Source organism: Mesoplodon mirus (genome assembly GCF_964341445.2).
Source record: "Mesoplodon mirus genome assembly, chromosome: 5".
Taxonomy (NCBI): Eukaryota; Metazoa; Chordata; class Mammalia; order Artiodactyla; family Ziphiidae; genus Mesoplodon; species Mesoplodon mirus.
The window spans coordinates 66,469,361-66,490,770 of NC_138980.1; the positions used below are offsets into that span (position 1 = coordinate 66,469,361).

Consider the following 21,410-nt stretch of genomic DNA (forward strand, 5'->3'; position numbering starts at 1 on the left):
CGCCCGCTCTGACTCCCCATATCCCAGCTCCTCCGCTCGCCTCAGAGTCTCTCAGCCCGGCTTCGATTCCTGCCGCCGCCGCCGCTGCCGCCGCCGCTGCTGGTCCAGTGGGAGGGAAGAGGAAGCAGAAGAGGAGGGGGAGGAATACTCAGCAAGTCCGGCTACGATTCCGCACCGAGGTGGCGGACGGCGACCCGGACTGCCCAGTCGCTCCAGGCACTCCAGCCCCAGCTCCTTCGCCCCGGACCGGCCGGATCCCAGCAGACCCCGGGAACACGGCCACTCCCTTTTTCCCTGCCCCCACTGTCCTGTTCAGCCAGCCTCCACGGTCCTTCGGCTGCTGAACTGGTCTTGTAAGGAGATTATTCTAGGAAAAGCAGTTAAGTCTCTAGGACTCGGGCTTTCAGCTCCCAGGAAAAGATTTCCAAGCGCAAGTCAAGAAAATACACCGAGGGCCTTGGCTAAGTACGGATATCTGGGCGGCGGCTCCACGTTCAAAGAAACAAACGCAAGTGAGGCGCTCTGGCGTTACTGATGATGGGGATTATTTCCCTGACACCAACATTTTCCCTGAATACTCCTAAATACTGCAGAAACTTCTAGGGCAGAGGGAGGGTGGTGGTGGCAAGTGCTGTCATCTTTCGCGGAGCAAGCCTAAAACTAGTATCCTGCGATCCAACACTCAATTCTGCTCCTAGCCAAGTGGCTTTTACTTCCAGTGTGTGCCTTGGCAAATAACCAATATTTCAGGTTTTAATATTCTTTCTTTAAAAAAATTGGTTCCATGAAGCTGCAGGCTAAGCTCTTATTTGACCCCTTTTGATCACAGTGGGGAGGATCTTGTAAAATTTTAAAGAGATTCTTCCCTCAAGCTCTTCCTCATTTTACTTCAAATTTTTTTCATTTATCACCCAAGACATTTTCTTTCTTTCAAGAGTGATTTAAATTTTTTTCTTTAACGGATGACAATGTCTTCAGGAGCCTGCAAAACCATTACATCAAGAGAGTTACTCTTGATTTCCCAAGCCTGGCTGGAATTTGGACTCCATTAATGCTTTGCAGTGAAAAGTCTGCTGTTACTAAGCAAAATGTGGAAGGCTGGGATTTATCTCACAATAGCCAGCAATTTCAATGGCTGCAGCTCATCTTACATAAATATAAGGTTCCTTTACCCCTCCGGGTCTCTGTTCCCCTAAGACTCCCCCCTTGTATTGCTGCAGAGGCAACAAAAGGATAACCAATTGTCAGTGAACAAGAAGGCAGAAGGATCAGAGGAAGACTTTCTGTTCTCTGTCATTGCCTCTGTTTCTCTGTTTTGAACATCCACTGTTCCCAGGCCCTCCCATCTATTCCACAAGAGTTTAAAATTCATTGTCCCACTTGTACAAAAGCACTCACTAAAATGTTCTTTCTCTTCTCTTCTCTCAGCATCCTCTCACCCCTAGATCTTCTGCTGTCATTTTCTAGCTATGAACTGGAACAAAACTAGGAGACCTGACATTTGGCATGCTTCCCTCCTTCAGGGCATAGTTGAAGGGGCCAAGGCACCCAGGTTTCAAAGGCTTGGACTAGCACATCTCTTCCTCCCACCTACCAAGTACAGCAGCTGACAACTCTACAGCCTAACCCATTTTATTCCAGAGAAGTTCCCAGCTTCCTCCTATCCCTGCTGCTTCTTATTTGTCCTCTTTGTTCCCTCAGGAGTGCAAAGTGGGAAGCAATTTCCATCACATTCTATTCCTGTTTCTGTTCTTAGGCCTCTGGCTTCTCCCTCTCTGTCTGCTTCCTCCCAAAATGTCCCTACAGTAACTCTGTCTCTGCTGTGGTAATTTGATCTCAGAAAGCCTTTAACTCTCAAGTGCATGAAATGTAGGCCTGGCCTATGTCTTCACCCATTACTTATTTCTGAAAATAAATGGCTTATAGGTGGAATCAAGTTATAAGTTGTCAGGAAGAGTGACCTTTTCTTCCCTCATCTCCTCCCAGGCTTTCACAGTCGCTGCCACCTCTGCCCACAGCTCTGAAACCTGGTCACTAGGAATTGACCATGCGTGGACCTGTGCCCCTGAAAAGATCACAGGCACTTAAAGAAGAGATTAAAATGATAGAGGCTTGGTAATGTTTTTAATGGAAGCCCCCAAGTGTCAAATCTCAGGAGAAAAATCAGGGCTCCTCTTTTAGCAATCTTGTCATCTTCCAGCAAGGACATCTGCCAGGTTGTCCATTTTGATGTGTCAGGATCATAAGCTTCAACTTGTACTTACTCCCTCAATGGCTGAGAAGACAAACGTAGCACCAACACAAATCAGCTACCTCTTCAAAGACGCACTAAAGAGACGGCAAACTCTGTATTTGGCAGTACAGTGATTTAGTTGCTCATACTATTGTACATGTCTCATGCCAACCTTACTAGTTGGTGGAATAGGATTGCTTAGATTGCTGGCAAGTGCCCTGTCTACGAATATTAATACTAATGCCTCAACCACACCACTATGCATTCCTTCCTTTCCTTGGACCTTCAAGAACCCACTATTGAAAAGCAGAATAGCGCAGATTTTGAAGTCAGTCACACCCCTGCCAATGACTAACCGTGTGGCCTTGGTCATGTTACTTAACCTAAGCTTCAGTTTACTCATTTTAATTGGGGAAGACAATTTTAAGTAAACTCATAGAATCATTAAGATTACATGAGATGATGTATATAAAACAATCTGAGGGAGATTAAGAGGTATAAACTTCCACTTACAAAATAAATAAGTCACAGGTATGAAATGTACACTATGGGGAATACAGTCAATAATAATGTGATATCTTTGTATGGTGACAAACGCTAACTAGACTTACCATGGTGATCCTTTTGTAACACATAGAAATATTGAATCACTATGTTGTGTACCAGAAATTAACATAGTGCTGTAGGTCAATCATACTTCACAAACAAACACACAGAAAAAGAAATCACACAACACTGTAAATCAACTATACTCCAATAAAATTAAAAAAAAAAAAATAAGATCTGTGGTTACCAGAGGTGGGGGGGGTAGGAGGGGGGAGTTTAGATGAAGGTCATCAAAAGGTACAAACTGCAAGTTATAAGATAAATAAGTACTAGGGATATAATGTACAACATGATAAATATAATTAACACTGCTGTATGCTATACATGAAAGCTGTTAAGAGAATAAATCCTAAGAGTTCTCATCATGAGGAAAAAATTTTTCTTTTATTTTCTATCTATATGAGATAATGGATGTTCATTAAACTTATTGTGGTAATCATTTCATGATGTATGTAACTTAAATCATCATGCTGTACACCTTAAAATTATACAATGCTGTATGTCAATTATATCTCAATAAAACTGGAAAGAAGAAAAACCAATCTACATAGTAATTGACAAGTACGTTATTGTTATTATTAAAATGCAACAATTTATTATCATCAGTAACCTTAGTTGACAGTCTATATATAGCATGGCCCTTTAAGGTATCAGACAGAGATAAGCACCTGTAACTATGCCAGACAGGAAGTCAGTGATGATGGGGAAGATGAGTGTGCACCAAAGTTAAGCTTACCCAATTATCTCTAGAGCTTAGCCTATATTTTGAAAACAAAAACCAGTCCCTTTCTATATCAGCAAAGGAAACGGACTTCCGTCATGAGAATTCCTTCAAGGGATTTGCTCCCTCACAAGAGATTCACCTTTTTAGGATATGTGAAAATACTTTGGCAACAGAGTACAGAAGTGTTCCCAAAAATGCTGTAATGTCTAGCGCCCAGTATAGAGCTTGGCACAGAGATACTTAATTAATGTTTCTTGAACAGAACTAAATTTACAACTTTACCTGTGCAATTCTCTCAAATAGAAATAGCTTCATCTTTTCTCTCCCCCTTTTAAATGTTCTCTATATTTCAATGTCCATCTTAAAACCTACCTAATCCATGAAACATTGTCTACTCTAAACATACTGTCTTTTATTTTTCTTTCATAGTCTACATCTCTCTCAATGCTAACATTCAGAATTCTGAATGTGTCATTCTTTAATTCATCCAAATGCTTTAATATTATTTCCTTACCTTAATTATACACAACCTACAAGCAGAAGCCATGTCGTATATGTCTGTGTATTTCTTCACAGTGTAGGAAAACTTACAGACTCTCAATAAATAAGTGATGACTGTTTCATTTTCTTCAGATCCTTTTTTAGCAGATTCAAGAAGTGCTGCTACTTCTCCCTTTTTTCCCCAGGTCTAATGGTGAGAAGACTCAAGAGACTGCAATGATTTTATTTCCTTTAAATTTTGAAATTCAAAATATTTCAAACCTGGAGAACTGAATCCTACTAATGAAGTTGCTGGATGCTAAGAAAGGCTCTGCTCAAAAGTATTATCACTCTTTCTACTTTATATTATAATTAAAAATTGTAAAATAAAGGTATTCCTTGCTCATAACTAACATGGAAAGTGACATGATACGAGAAATGCCACAAAAAGACATGATTTTGTTTGCCCCCATGTTAGACAAGAACTTTGAAATAGTATCCTTAATTGTATCCCTTAATTGTATCTGTAAAATGCATCTATCACAAGGTCATTGGACACAGGAGCAAAACCAATCAGAACACAACCCAATTAAGCCTCTAAGAAAAATACTGGTATGGGACTTCCCTGGTGGTCCAGTGGTTAAGACTCCCAGTGCAGGGAGCCCAGGTTCTATCCCTGGTCAGGATAGAAAATAGGCTGACCATTATGGGAGTATCTGCCAAATAGGGAAGGTTCTAATTTTCAATTTTAAGTTGTATATTTATGTTGTTCCACAAACTGAGCACATGATATATAATTTAAAAACAGAAACAAATGAACATCCCAATGTTTAGTGTGGTCCAAAATAGTTTTAAAATTCCATCTTGTTATAAACGAACTGCACTTCTGATCTTTATGCATCTTCAGAAGGAAAATGCTTACCAACATGATTACAGCGTTCATCACAGGTACAGCATCCAATGGTTGGAGAGATAAAAAAGATTTTTCAAATAACATTATGGCTGAATTTTTTCCACAGTCCCTTCCCTCCAGAGGGAATGCATTAACTTTTAGGGAAAGATCCTCTAAGCTTTTATTGATAGTTCTGAGAAATTAATATACTGTTGATTTTTGACTGAGGCATCTGAAAATTGCTTAGAATAAACAAAGGAACTCAAACTATCTTTGGACAAGTACTAGTAAAAACAGAGAATACATTAAAGGCTTGGGGCAGATTGTGTAATATAAGAGATAAAATCAAACTATTCAATTATTTGAGGGCTTTGCTTCCCTATCAGTATTTTCAATTGAGATGGCCTACCAAGAATCACAGAATACTAAAGATTGAGAGAGATTTAGAAAGTATCTCACCCAAATTCTTTATTTTTCATTGAACAAAATGTTTAAGTAGAACTTGAACCTCAAGGTCAGTGAGGAGATAGGAAGCATAAAAGTGCTATAAATAAGCCAAGTAACAAATGATCTTCCAGAGTACTAGAAGAACTTACAGATGTGACTAGAGTACCAAATTTCCTATTTCTAAAAAAGTGCCATTGAGTTTGATATAAATTTCTTCAAAACTCTATTGTCACTAAAGTAACTGTATATGAGCACCTAAAGGCATTCAATACTAGGGACTACTTTGGCTTAACTGAAAAGTGGTAACATCAAACCTACCACATAGACTTTAAAAAAATTTCACATGGGCATTTTAGATTTTCAGTTGCTAGACTCATTGATAAGGGAAATGCTACAGGCATAGTCAATTTGGAATTCGTGGAGACATTAAACAAAGTCCCCCCAATATATCCTTACAGACAAAAGGAAGAAAGAAAGGCTGCAAGACAGTATGATTAGATGATTTCATAATTGTTTGGATAACAGTGACAAAAAGTGTTTATTAATGGAATGCTTCAGCCTGGAAAGAAAATTCCTGTAGGTGACTGCTGAGATTCACCATTGGTCTTATCCCTTATTCAATATTTTATCAATGACTCAAAGTGAGGAAGCATCAAGTGTCCAGGCCAATCCAGCAACAAGTTGAGCTCTCTAGAATGAGAATATCAACTGCCTAGGGTAAACCATGACTCTAATTCAATAAAATTAGTATCAGTATTCTATCTGAGACTCAGTACATGCCAGAAATTGGTAAGTTTGTATTTAATTTCTGGCTTCCAGTATTGCCATTAAAACCTGTTCCAAGTTTCCATTCATCACTCAAGGCCTTTTATTTTAATAGAAAAACTTGTTTGGCTCTGTTTCTCCTCTGAAGTTCTTGGGATTTTAGCCATAGAATAAAATAAGATGGTAACTTGGCACTAAAAAATATCCTTGTTCCCAAGTGGGTTTTAGCCACAGCATTTATCGATCTGTATACTGTTTTTTTCTATTTCAAAAAATGTAGATATTGTTGAGGTACCTCAAATTGGAACTGTTTTCCAGGATATGACCTAAGCTCAGTCTAAAGGAAGGCCATGGTATCTCCTTTCTATACCCATTGTGTTTGTTGCTTGGAGAAAACAAACAAATTTATACCTCCACCTAAAAAGGGTGAATTCTCAAAAGTATCTGTTCATATATTCAGAGTATCAAGTAACTGTTGGCTTTTTGGGTCCTCCTTGCCATGCTGATGCCTTAGCACTACTGTTTACATGTTATGTCTATACATATTAACTCATTTAATGCTCACAAGAGCACAATCCCCAGTCAGGTTGGTACTGATGAAGAAACTGGATCCCAAAAAGGTGAAGGAATTAAAAGAATCTTCAGGAAGCTCTTGTCCATGCCCTTGTTTCTTGAGATAGTAATATTACATCTGACCACTACACATGCACTTCTAATTAAGAATCATGTTACTGGCCTCCAGCAATTAATTTCCAAGTATTTTATATGAGATCCTATCCAATTGTTTTGTTTGTTTGTTTTTGGGGTTTTTTTTGCGGTACACAGGCCTCTCACTGCTGTGGCCTCTCCCATTGCGGAGCACAGGCTCCGGACGCGCAGGCTCAGTGGCCATGGCTCATGGACCCAGCCGCTCCTCAGCATGTGGGATCTTCCCGGACGGGGGCACAAACCCACGTCCCCTGCATAGGCAGGCGGACTCTCAACCACTGCGCCACCAGGGAAGCCCTCCAATTGTTTTTATAACTACAAGCTTTTTGTCTTTTAGAGACTTCAATTGGAATATATATATATATATATATATACACACACACACACACACACACACACACACACACACATACATACATATATATGTATTTGGACTATATATATATTTTTTAAATTGCTGGCCTTAGCAAAAGTGTTATACAAAATAGATTTGTATTTCATATCCCAGCCTCTTCCTTCAGTACCATCTTCCCACCTATGATATTCTGCCTAAGTAATGGGGTTTTACAAATGAATTTTTTTTTTTTAGCTGCACCGCATGGCTTGCAGGATCCCACCTACAATATTTTGCCTAAGTAATGGGGTTTTACAAATGAATTGGCTTGTGGGATCTTAGTTCTCCCACCAGGGATTGAACCCGGGCCCCCTGCATTGGATGCACAGAGTCCTACCCACCGGACTGCCAGGGAATTCCCAGACTTTTCTAATATAAATCTCATTAGTGTATTCCTTGTGATGGGTTTTGTTACATAAATCCTTCAGCAGTTATGTGTACATTATAAGGTGGGTAAAATATAAATTCTCTAAATTAGCCAAGTTAAGATGTACTATGTATTCTGTGATATTAAAAGATCCTTTAAGGCATTTTGATGAGAAATTAATGTTATCTAAAACCTTTATCAAAGTTAGAAACCTTTTATTAAAATTAGAAAAGACTTATAGATTCTTCAATTTTTTGGTATCCTCAGAACTTTTTACACGTATCTTTTAGGTAGTAAGATCTAGGATTAAATTTCACTAGCAATAATAGATGCAACTCCACTTCAGGTTTTTAATCCCATTGTATGCTTAGGTCATGCACCTACTTAGGGTCCTCTTACAATAATCCTGCTTGATGTAAAACCAGACTCCAAGATCTGGCTCTACTGTTTATTATGTGTCATTGGGAAAGTTTTTTTTTTTCCTCTAAATCTCAGCTTAGTAAAATAAAGAAAAATAGTACTTACTACCAACAGTTTCTGCTAGACATTTATTCAGATAAAGCATGTAAATTTTTCATTTTATAAATTCTCAATGATTATTAGCCAGAAAAAAGAGGGGTGCAGCATAGGGATAGAAGTCTCATAAAATTATCCAAATAACCTGAGGAGAAAGGAGGGGTGAGTCAAAAGACAGCAAAAGCCCAAGTTTCTGCATTCTTTTTTTTGCGTACTCTACTTGACTGACAGAATTGAGAAGAAAAATCTAGTTCTATTTATAGTAATGGTTCTATTTATACAGCATCTCTGAACTAAGGGTCTCAAAGATCATTTAACTTATACATCTACAACTTGAAGTTGCTTGATGCCAACTTCAGCTTTTCAGCCCTGAATAGGAAAAAATATATATGTATGTGTGTGTGTGTGTGTGTGTGTGTGTATACACACACACACACACACACATACATATATATACACAAAACTCCCCAGTCAATCAACACTTTAACGTGAGACTTTTCTTTATCTAAATCTATTGGGGAATTTTCCAATAAACCCAGTGAACCAAAGACAATGGGGTGGTAACTTTAATGAAGATATAAAACTGAAGCATAGAATGGTTTGATAATTTACTAGAAATACAGAGTTGATTTCAAGCAGAACTGGGGAAAAAAATCTCACGTTCTCTCTTTCCAACTCAATGTTACATCTATTACAACAGAGTTATCACCCTAAGATATTCAATATCCTTTATAATTAAAATTTCATCATAGCCTCCCATGATTGGTTTTCTGCTGTACTCTCTAACTAGACTAGTATTCCTCTGATCCAATTATCATAAGCTCATTTAAACTGTATATGAAAGATTTATTGGTTCATAAATCAATGAATACATAGGCTATATTGGACAGATATGCCCCCTACGATATGTAGATTTAGTGTTCCTTAAGCTAGCAGGAGTTGAAGAATAAATAGGATTTTCAAGTTACAAAAACTCATTCTTTCCAAGTGTCAACAATGATGTGTTAAGAAAGTAGCAGCAACCCTAAAAATGTCAGACTGTGAGTTTCCTGAGTACAAGGATGAATATTGCATCCTTGGATGAAAAATTTAGCTATAATTCTGAGAACTAGGCAATTTTAGTTTAGGGGTAGGCACAGAAAATTAAATCATCATGGATTATTCCCTATTCTTATTCTCTCCCCAACATATTTTGAAAAGAATCATGGAGGGATTCAATGGTGTTACAATAGATAACCAAATTAAATTATCAAATTTAGTTCTCATTAAAGAATTTGTATATGCATCAAGGTTACTGAGTCAACATTAAAAGTGAATGGAGGGACTTCCCTGGTGGCACAGTGGTTAAGAATCCACCTGCCAATGCAGGGGACACAGGTTCAAGCCCTAGTCCGGGAAGATCCCACATGCCGCAGATCAACTAAGCCCGGGCACCACAACTACTGAGCCCGTGAGCCACAACTACTGAGCCCGTGAGTCACAACAACTGAAGCCTCCGGGCTTGGAACCTGTGCTCCACAACAAGAGAAGCCCACAATGAGAAGCCCCCAGACCTCAACAAAGAGTAGCCCCCACTGACTGTAACTAGAGAAAGCCCACGTGCAGCAACAAAGACCCAATGCAGACAAAAATAAATAAATAAATAAGTGAATGGAGGTTTATTTTCTCTTGATGACAATGATAGAGACGCTATTCAACAATAAATTCCTAAAAAGTTCCTAGAGCTCTGAAAAAACAACATCTACAAATTCACTTAGGTGGTTGTGTAAATTTACGTGTATAACTTCGAGAGGAAAAACGTTATTTGATATCTCAGTAGGACATAGACATATTTGCATACTTGGTTAAAGTGAGCTGTAAAAAAATTAAGTTTAATGCCTTTATGTGATTTCCATTAGTTATCTTAAAATAGAATGCATCTTGGAACTCTTTCAAATTGCATATTAAGAAATTCACAGAATGACACTGACTTCAATATATATTTTCTTGAGAATTTTGTTTCTGCTTTCTTTATATCTTCACACTTTCGAGTCCAAGACTGAGGTTCTAAGCTTGGGGAACTTAAAAAAGTTAATAAATTAAAAAAAAATTGAATGGAAGGACTTCCCCGGTGGTGCAGTGGTTAAGAATCCACCTGCCAATGCAGGGGACACAGGTTCTATCCCTGGTCTGGGAAGCTCCCACATGCCGCAGAGCAACTAAGCCTGTGCACCACAACTGCTGAGCCTGTGCTCTAGAGGCCACAAGCCACAAATCTTGAGCCTGCGTGCCACAACTACTGAAGCCCACGTGCCCTACAGCCCACATGCCACAACTACTGAGACCACGCACCACAACTACTGAAGCCCGCGTACTCTAGGGCCTGCGTGCCACAACTACTGAAGCCCGTGCACCTAGAGCCCATGCTCCACAAGAGAAGCCACCGCAATGAGAAGCCCGCACTCGCCACAACTAGAGAAAGCCTGCACACAGCAACAAAGACCCAATGAAGCCAAAAAAAAAAAAAAAAAGAAATTATAAAATGATGAAAACTTTTAAAAAATGTATGCCTGGGGACTTCCCTGTGGCCCAGTGGTTAAGAATCCACCTTCCAATGCAGAGGATGCGGGTTCGATCCCTGGTCGGGGAACTAAGATCCCACATGCTGAGGGGCAACTAAGCCTGCGTGCCACAACTACTGAGCTCACGTGCTCTGGAGCCCACATGCTCTGGAGACTGTGCACCACAACGAAAGTTCCCACATGCTGCAATGAAGATCCTGCGTGCCTCAGCTAACCTGCTGCAGCCAAATAAGTTAAATAAATAAATAAGTAAATAAATAAATAAAAATATGCATGGAACATGTTTTTTTAAAAGAGCTGTAAACACATATAATTGTGACTGTACTTAGGTTTTGGGATTACAGATGATTTCTTTTCCTAAAACATCTACAATGATGATGTGGTACTATTAATGGAAAAATTATTTTAAAATCTTTTTTCAACCTTACTGGCTACCTATTTCCTCATGATAAAATCTAAAATTCTAAGCATCGCATTGAAGGATCTTATCTGATTCTAACTTACCTTTCTAGCCTCAACTTCTTCCTTGCTTACACATGTACAGTATACTCTGGCCAAAGCAAACTATTTTCAGCTTCTCTTATGCTTTCTCATTCCTCCAGGACTTTATGGTTTTTGCTCTGCCTGAAATACTCATTCTCCACTCTACCTCCTTGCTTCCCAAATGCTCCATTAATGTTCTGCTATAGAGATATCTTACATGGGAAGATTTCCCTGCCTATCCCCACCCTCCATCAAACACCATACTGAGTTAGTTGCTTTTCCTCTGGGCTACTATATATTTTACCTGAAGCAATTCTTTAAAAAGTGTAAGTAAATTGTGGTAAGTTAGAGAGGTATACTCTAATCCATACAGCAACAAATAAAAACATATTTGTTTCACTGTAGCTCTAATTTGTTTGTATTATATTTGACAGTTTACCTGTTTATTGTTGAGATATCTTTCACTGTTATGGATTAGATCTTATCTGTCTCCACATTTTGAGTGTCTCATGCTCAAAAAAGCATGTCAAATGGAGTAACTAGAAGAAATATAGAAATTGTTGTATGTCAAGTAAAGCCACAAATACTACCTCTAATAAAGTTTGATTATCTGAATGTTTTGTGTTTTCTTTTTTTATTGAAATCTAGTTGATTTACAATGTCATGTTAGTGTCAGGTATACAGCACAGTGATTCAGTTATATACATATACACACACATATATACGTATATATGTATATATATATGTATATATATGTGTATATATATATGTATTCTTTTTCAGATTCTTTTACCTCATAAGTTATTGTCTGAATGTTTTAAGTGAAAGCATGTGCGCTCTTCGTTCAGTTACTAAGTATTTCATAGTAGAATTAATGTATAAATTACTTTCTTTCCAAAATTAATAATAAAATATTTAAATCCCCCTATGAAGCATTTCAATACTACTTAGATGCTAGTCTGCTGGTGATAAAACTGTATAATAGGGAATCTCAGCTAATGGCAGACTAAATTATTCAGAGCAGCCATCTTACTAAAAGCAAGTAAATATTCTGGATAAAATATTAAAACAATTATCTTAAAAGCACTGAAAACCAGATAAGTTAATGAGGAACTGCTAAGACAAATTCTGGAGGAAACTTAAATCCAAAGAGGTGAGCAGAATTTTGAACTTGCTTTTCGTTCTGAAAGCATCTGCCAACACAAACTTGGACATAAATTCAGATAATTTGTGGGATGAGAAAGACATAAATTAAGGACCAGAATGTACATAAACTAAGGATTCTTATAGGATCTCCAAACTACAGTAATCTGGAACCCCAAGGACTATATTCTCCAGGTAATGGTGTAACAAACCTACCCACTCTCCAGCCCAGAGAACTGCTGGGGAGTTTGACTTGGAGCCAACCAGAACAGAAGGAAAACAGGAAAGGAAAAAAAATCTTATAAAGTTGTGGTTGGATACTGGATATCCCAAAGATTTTCAGCTGGGTATACATAGAGTCTAAGTCTCCAAAGACCCTCAAGTCTTGAACTTAGATTAAAGCAGTTTACAACTAGTAGTTTTCAGACACTGGCAGGTGTAAATAAAAATCTATCCTGAATGCACTTTCATTCAAGATCTCAGGATATCCTGACAAATATTATTTTCAGGGTAATGACCATCACAAGTCAGGAGAAATCTGGCACACATGGAAATATGGAGCTGTGATCAAAAACCAGCTGAAGGGCTTCCCTGGTGGCACAGTGGTTGAGGGTCCGCCTGCCGATGCAGGGGACACGGGTTCGTGCCCCAGTCCGGGAGGATCCCACATGCCGCAGAGTGGCTGGGCCCGTGAGCCATGGCAGCTGAGCCTGCGCGTCCGGAGCCTGTGCTCCGCAACAGGAGAGGCCACAACAGTGAGAGTCCTGCTTACCGCAAAAAAAAAAAAAAAAAAAAAAATAGCTGAAGTAGCACACAGCAGAAACATACTTTCAGACTGCAGACTCTAGAAATATCAAAGATTTAATATATTTAAAGAGATAAAAAGCAAGCTTGAAAATATCTTCAGAGAAGAAAAAATAAATTTAAAATGTCCCAGCAGATTTGAATAATAAATAGAATTTTTAAATGAAAAATATTTAAAATAAAATAACTAAAAAAAAACCTCAAGGGAAACTTCTAATAGCATATTAGACACAAAATGAAGACAAAATTAGTAAAACTGAAATAAAACTAGTAAGAAATAGCTCATAAAACAGCACAATGAGACAACAGTGGAACCCCAAAGACAGCTGATAACTCTAATGTATCAAAATGAAATAAATGCCAACCTAGAATTCTATAGCCAAGGAAAAATATCAAGAATGACATTATAGGCAAACAAAAACTAAAATAGTTAATCACCAGCAAAAATAGAGATAAAGAGAGTTATTTCATAATGTTAAAAGTTTCAATTAACAGGAAAATATTACAAATTTAAATTTGGTTAAATATCTAAATAAAATTAAAAGCCTCAAAATATATGAAGTAAAATATTGACAGAAGTCCAAGAAGAAATAAACAATTCAACATTTATAGTGGGACGCTTTAACATAACTTTTCAGTCACATAAAATAAGCAAATAAAAAGAATAAAAAAGAATATAGAATATTTAAACAACACAATTAGCAAAAGACTTAACAAACATATATAGAGCACTCCTACAGGCAATTTCAGAATACTACCCTTTCATGAACATAGATATTCATGAACATTTACAAAAATTGAGGGGCTTCCTTGGTGGCGCAGTGGTTGAGAATCTGCCTGCTAATGCAGGGGACATGGGTTCGAGCCCTGGTCTGGGAGGATCCCACATGCCGCGGAGCAACTAGGCCCATGAGCCACAACTACTGAGCCTGCACGTCTGGAGCCTGTGCTCTGCAACAAGAGAGGCCGTGATAGTGAGAGGCCCATGCACCGCGATGAAGAGTGGCCCCCGCTTGCCACAACTAGAGAAAGCCCTCGCACAGAAATGAAGACACAACACAGCAAAAATAAATAAATTAATTAATAAACTCCTACCCCCAACATCTTAAAAAAAAAAATTGACCATTCACACCCTGAAATCCTATACTAGAATCAATGATATGCAGCTATATAAACAACATGGATGAATCTCACAAATAATCATGTTTAGCCAAAGATAGTAAAACAAAAGCATACATACTATATAATTCCATATATATAAAGTATAAAAACAGCAAAACAAATCAAGGTTGTTAGAAGTCAGAATAGTGGTTACCCTTGGGCGGATTGTGATTGGAGTTTCTGGAGTGCTGACAATGTTCTGTGTCTAGATTTATGTGCTAGTTACATAGATGTGTTCAGTTTGTGTACATTTATCCAGCTGTACATTTATGATGTGTGCACTTTTCAATACGTATATTATACTTCAATAAACAAAAAGTTTTCCAAAAAATGACTATATGATGGGCTTCAAAGCAAATTTCAACAAATATGAAAGAATTAAAATCACACTGGATATGATTTGATGACAGTGGGATGTAACAAGAAATCTATAACTAAAAGATTATAGAATATAATCTTTATATATATAATATATATACATATAATCTTTATATAATATACTATGTTTAATTTTCATAAATGCACCATGTACTCACATGCATTTTAAAGGTTTTAAAGAGTTTCATTCTGCAGTTGTTGAGTGATTTTATACACACACATGTACAAGTTTGTTATGCCCCTTATTCAAATTCTCTGTAACCGTATTGATTTTCTTTTGTCTCCTTATTCTGTTCCTGAACAAAGTATGTTAAAATTTCCCATTCTGGTATGGATTTCTCTACTTCTCCTTGGAGTTTACCCATTTTTGCTTAAGGTACTTAAAGATTATGTTATTAATTAGTGGGTTGACCCTTGCTTGTATTATTATGTAATGTCCCTATTTATATCTATATGGCTTCTTGCCTTAGGGTCTACTATAAGTGATATGTGTATAGCTAGCTATACAGTTTTCCTTTTCAAAACTGTTTACATGGTATGTCTCTTTCCATCCTTTTACTTCCAACTTTTCTTTATCCTTTTTATAATGGTGTGTCTCTAATAGGTGACATATGGGTGTTTGATTTCTAACCAGTCTGACCATCTTTGTTAATTGGAATGTTTAGTCTGTTTACATTTAATGTAACTAGTGATATACCTGGATTTTAATCACCTACTTGTATTTATTTACCTTATCTAATTTGCCTTTTCTCCCTCTTTCTTGCCTTCTTTTAGACTAATTAAGTATATTTTTATCTTATTTTCTCCCCACTATTAACTTATTGGTTACTTTTTTTTCTACTATCTTAAATGGATTATCTTAGAAGATAATCCTTCATCCCTGACTTATTAAAGTCTAATATAATTTTTTACTTCCAGGACAATGCAATGGGCTCAGAACCTTTTAATTCCATTTACCTCTCTCCATATTTTTGTTATTGTCCTCATATACTTCAGTTCTTTTTATATTTTAAATTCTACTATGCATTATTTTTGTTTATTCAGTAAGTATTTACTTTCTCTGCTGCTTCCTTCTCTTCCTTCCTATATTTCTATGCTTCTACTTGGGAATATTTTCCATATAACTAAAGAAATTACTTACTATTTCCTTCATGCAAATCTGATTGAGATGCATTTCCTCAATTTTGTTTTGTTTGAAAATATTTTTATTTACTTCTTTTGTTTGTTTATTGGTTTTTGTTTGTTTTATTTGGGATTTTGCTTCCCCGACCAAGGATCAAACCCACGTCCCCTGCAGTGGAAGCTCGGAGTCTTAACCACTGGACCACCAGGGAAGTCCCTATTTACTTCTTTTTCTGAAGGATATTTTTTCTGGGTATAAAATTCTAGGTTATCAGATTTTTTTAAAAAGCCCTTGAAGATGTCATTTCATTGTTTTCTGGCTTCCATTTTTTTCTTGAGATCTCAGTTGTCAGTCTTCCTATTGCTCATTTAAAGGTAATATGTTTTTTACTTTTTATTTTCTGGCATTCAAAAGATGGCTCACTGAAAAAACTAATAAAATCAATAAATCTACAGCAAAAGTTAACAAAAAAAGAGAAATAAAAAACATCAAACTAGGAATACAAAAAGAAACATCATTTGGTTCAACATTCAAATAATATGAAGAAATATTATGAACAACTTTAAGCCTATACATTATAAATTTATATCTGTGCATTTGACTAAATGCACAAATTTATTGGAAAACACAATGAAGCAAATTGTTACAACTAGAAACAGAAGATCTGTATAGTTCCATACCTATAATAGATATTGATTTATAATTAAAAACGTTTTCATGAAGAGAACTCTAGTCCAATAAGGCTTCATTTTGAATTCTTCTAAATGTTTATGGGAGGAAAAAAAAACTGACTTATATACACAAACTTTCTAAAGAATTGAAAAAAAGGTAACACACCAATTTACTATATGAGGTCAGCATAGTCATGATACCAAACCCTGACAAAAACATTATAAAAATGGAAAATTTCTATCATAAACCCAGATTTTTAAAATTCTAAGCAAAATGTTAGGAAGCTAAATCTAGTGATATTAAGAAAAGATAATACATTGACACTAGATTTATTCTAAAAATGGAAGATTGGTTTATTACTATTAAATAGACTGACATAATTCATGGTTTGAATACAATAAAAGGATGAAAATCATAGATCACCTCAATAAACAGAAAAATATGTGATAAATTTAACATCCATTGATTTTTTTTTTTTTTTTTTTTTTTTTTGCGGTACGTGGGCCTCTCACTGTTGTGGCCTCTCCCGTTGAGGAGCACAGGCTCCGGACGCGCAGGCTCAGCGGCCATGGCTCACGGGCCCAGACGCTCCGTGGCATGTGGGATCCTCCCGGACCGGGGCACGAACCCGTGTCTCCTGCATTGGCAGGCAGACTCTCAACCACTATGCCACCAGGGAAGCCCCCATTGATTTTTTTTTTTTTAAATGAAGGTGAAAAGAGACAACGTCTTAGTATGTTGGAATGGGAAGGAAACTTCCTTAGTCTAAAAATATCTGAAAAAAACAATGTATTTTACATTAAATATTAAAAACTTTCTGAGATCAGGAATAAAACAAGATTACCCATTATCATCACTTCAATTCAACAATGCCATAAAAAAGGAAAACTATATGGTTAGAAGTAAAAATAAATAAGTAAAACTAACATTATTTGGAGATTGCATGATAATATATATAGAAAATATAAAATAATATAAAATGTGAGATTTTAAAATAAATTTAGCAAGGACACTGAATACAAAATTAATATAAAAATATTTTTATATTTATATACTTGCAACAAAAACTATAAAATAAAAAATTTAAATAGCATTTAAAATAGCATCAAAATATCAAATATCTAATGAAAGTCGTGCAAAGACCTTAAGTGAGGGGGTAGAAAAAGGTATTCCATGTAAATGGAAACAAAAAGAAAGCTGGAGGGCTTCCCTGGTGGCACAGTGGTTGAGAGTCCACCTGCCGATGCAGGGGACGCGGGTCTGTGCCCCGGTCCAGGAGGATCCCACATGCCACGGAGCGGCTGGGCCCCTGAGCCATGGCCGCTGAGCCTGCGCGTCCGGAGCCTGTGCTCCGCAACAGGAGAGGCCACAACAGTGAGAGGCCCGCATACCGCAAAAAAAAAAAAAAAAGAAAGAAAGCTGGAGTAGCCATACTTATATCAGACAAAATACACTTTAACACAAAGAGTATAATAAGACACAAAGAAGGAACTTACATTATAATAAAGGGATCAATCCAACAAGAAGATGTAACAACTGTAAATATATTGCGTTGGCCAAAAAGGTCATTCAGGTTTTTCTGTAAGATCTTATGGAAAAACCCAAATGACCTTTTTGACCAACCCAATATATGCACCCAACATAGGAGCACCTAAATACATAAAGCAAACATTAACAGATGTAATGAAAGAAATTAACAGTAACACAATAATAGAAAAGGACTTTAACATACCACTTACATTAGTGAATAGATCACCCAGACAGAAAATCAATAAGGAAATGCTGGCCTTAAATGATACATTAGGGCAGATGAACTTAATAGATATATAGTCGATTCCATGCAAAAGCAGCAGAAATCACATTCTTTTCAAGTACACATGGAGCATTCTCCAGGATAGATCACATGCTAGGCCACAAAACAAGTCCCAGTAAATTTTAGAAGAATGAAATCACATCAAGCATCTTTTCCAGTCACAACACTATAAGACTAGAAATCAACTATAAGGAAAAAACTGCAAAAAACACCCAAAAACACAAACATGTGGAGGCTAAACAATATGCTAAACAACCAATGGGTCACTGAAGAAGTCAAAGAGAAAATCGAAAAATACCTGGAGATAAAAAAACAGAAACACAACGATCCCAAATCTATGGGACACAGCAAAAGCAGTTCTAAAAGGGAAGATTACAGCAATACAAGCCTACCTTAGGAAATAAGAAAAATCTTAAACAATCTAACTTTTACACCTAAAGGAACTAGAAAAAGAATAACAAACAAAACTCAAAGTTAGCAGAAGGAAAGAAATCATAAAGACCAGAGAAGAAATTTATGAAATAGAGACTAAAAAAAAAAATAGAAAACATCAATGAAACTAAAAGCTGGTTCTTTGAAAAGATAAACAAAATTGATAAACCTTTAGCCAGACTCATGAAGAAAAAAAGAGGACGCAAATAAATAAAATCAGAAATGAAAAGAAGTGACAACTGACACCACAGAAATACAACTATCATAAGAGAGTACTATGAACAATTATATGCAAATAAAATGGACAACCTAGAATAAATGAATAAAGCAAAAATAAACAAATGGGGCCACATCAAACTAAAACAGTTTTGCACAGCAAAGGAATCTATCAACAAAATGAAAACGCCACCTACTGATTGGGACAAGATATTTGCAAATGATATATCCAATAAGCAGTTAATATACAAAATATACAAAGAACTCATATAACTCAACATCTAAAAAACAAACAACCTGATTAAAAAATGGGCAGAGGATCTGCATAGACATTTTTTCAAAGAAGACATACAGATGGCCAACAGTTACATGCAAAGATGCTCAACATCACTAATCATCAGGGAAATGCAAATCAAAACCACATTGAGACATCACCTCACACCTGTCAGAATGGCTATTATCAAAAAGACAACAAATAAGAAAGAAATGTTGGTGACAATGTGGAGAAAAGGGAACACTCATGCATTGTTTAAAGGAATGTAAATCAGTGCAGCCACTACGGAAAACAGTATGATGTTTCCTCAAAAGATTAGAAATAGAACTACCATAGAATCCAGCAATTCCACTTCTGGCTATTTTTCCAAAGAAAATGAAAACACTAGTTTGAAAAGATATATGAACCACTATGTTCACTGCAGCATTAATCACTATTAATAGCCAAGATACGGAAGCAACCTAAGTGCCCAGCAACAGTGCCCAGTTGAAATGAATACTACTCAGCCATAGAAAAGAATGAAATCTTGCCATTTGTGACAACCTGGATGGACCTTGAGGTTATTATGCTAAGTGAAATAAGTCAGACAACCACAAATACTGTAAGATTCCACTTATATGTGGAATCTAAAAACAAAACAAATGAATAAACAAAACAGAAACAGAGTCATAGGTACAGAGAACAAACAGGTGGTTGGCAGAAGGGAAGGAGTTGGAGGATGAGTGAACTAGGTAAGGAAAATTAAGAGGTGCAAACTTCCAGTTACAGAATAAATGAGTCACAGGTATAAAATGTACAGTGTGGAAAGTACAGGAAATAATAATGTAATATCTTTGTATGGTGACAAATGGTAACTAGACTTATTATGGTGATCATTTCATAATGTACAGAAATATCAAGTCTCTATGTTGTGCACCAGAACTAACATGGTGTTGTAGGTCAATTATACTTCAAAAACAAACAGACAGGGCTTCCCTGGTGGTGCAGTGGTTGAGAGTCCGCCTGCCGATGCAGGGGACACGGGTTTGTGACCCAGTGCAGGAAGATCCCACATGCTGCGGAGCAGCTGTGCCCGTGAGCCATGGCCGCTGAGCCTGTGCGTCCAGAGCCTGTACTCCGCAACGGGAGAGAACGCAACAGTGAGAAGCCCACGTACCGCAAAAAAAAAAAAAAAAAAAAAAAACTCATAGAAAAAGAGATCAGATTTGTGGTTACCAAAGGAGGGGGTGGGGGAGAGGGGGAATTGGATAAAGGTGGTTCAAAAATATGTAATTTTAAAAAGCAAGCGCTGAGGAACCAAGATGGTGGCGTAGGACATGCTCTCACTCCCTCTTGTGAGAACACCAGAATCACAACTAGCTGCTGGACAATCATTGACAGGAAGACACTGGAACTCACCAAAAAAGATACCCCACATCCAAAGACAAAGGAGAAGCCACGATGAGATGGTAGGACGGGCGCAATCACAGTAAAATCAAATCCCATAACTGCTGGGTAGGTGACTCACAGACTGGAGAACACTTAAACCACAGAAGTCCACCCACTGGAGTGAAGGTTCTGGACCCCACGTCAGGCTTCCCAACCTGGGAGTCCAGCAACGCAAGGAGGAATTCCTAGAAAATCAGACTTTGAAGGCTAGTGGGATTTGATTGCAGGACTTCGACAGGACTGGGGGAAACAGAGACTCCACTCTTGGAGGGCACACAGAAAGTAGTGCGCACATCAGGACCCAGGGGAAGAAGCAGTGACCCCAGGGGAGACTGAACCAGACCTGCCTGCTAGTGTTGGAGGGTCTCCTACAGAGGCAGAGGGTGGCTGTGGCTCACCATGGGGACAAGGACACTGGCAGCAGAAGTTCTGGTAAGTACTCCTTGGCGTGAGCCCTCCCAGAGTCTGTCATTAGCCCCACCAAAGAGCCCAGGTAGGCTCCAGTGTTGGGTTGCCTCATTCCAAACAACCAACAGGGAGGGAACCCAGCCCCACCCATCAGCAGTCAAGCGGATTAAAGTTTTACTGAGCTCTGCCCACCAGAGCAACAGTCAGCTCTACCCACCACCAGTCCCTCCCAACAGGAAACTTGCACAAGCCTCTTAGATAGCCTCATCCACCACAGGGCAGATAGCAGAAGCAAGAAGAACTACAACCCTGCAGCCTATGGAACAAAAGCAACATTCACAGAAAGAGAGACAAGATGAAAAGGCAGAGGGCTATGTACCAG

At 37.6% G+C, this 21,410-nt stretch overlaps 1 protein-coding gene across 9 annotated transcripts in view; it reads right to left on the reverse strand.

Moving 5' to 3' along the window:
* LOC309804726 (protocadherin alpha-C2) overlaps nt 1–21,410 on the reverse strand; it is a gene marked incomplete at its 5' end in the record, with an annotated part of 153,034 nt that overhangs the window by 45,633 nt on the left and 85,991 nt on the right. The window lies entirely within an intron of this gene.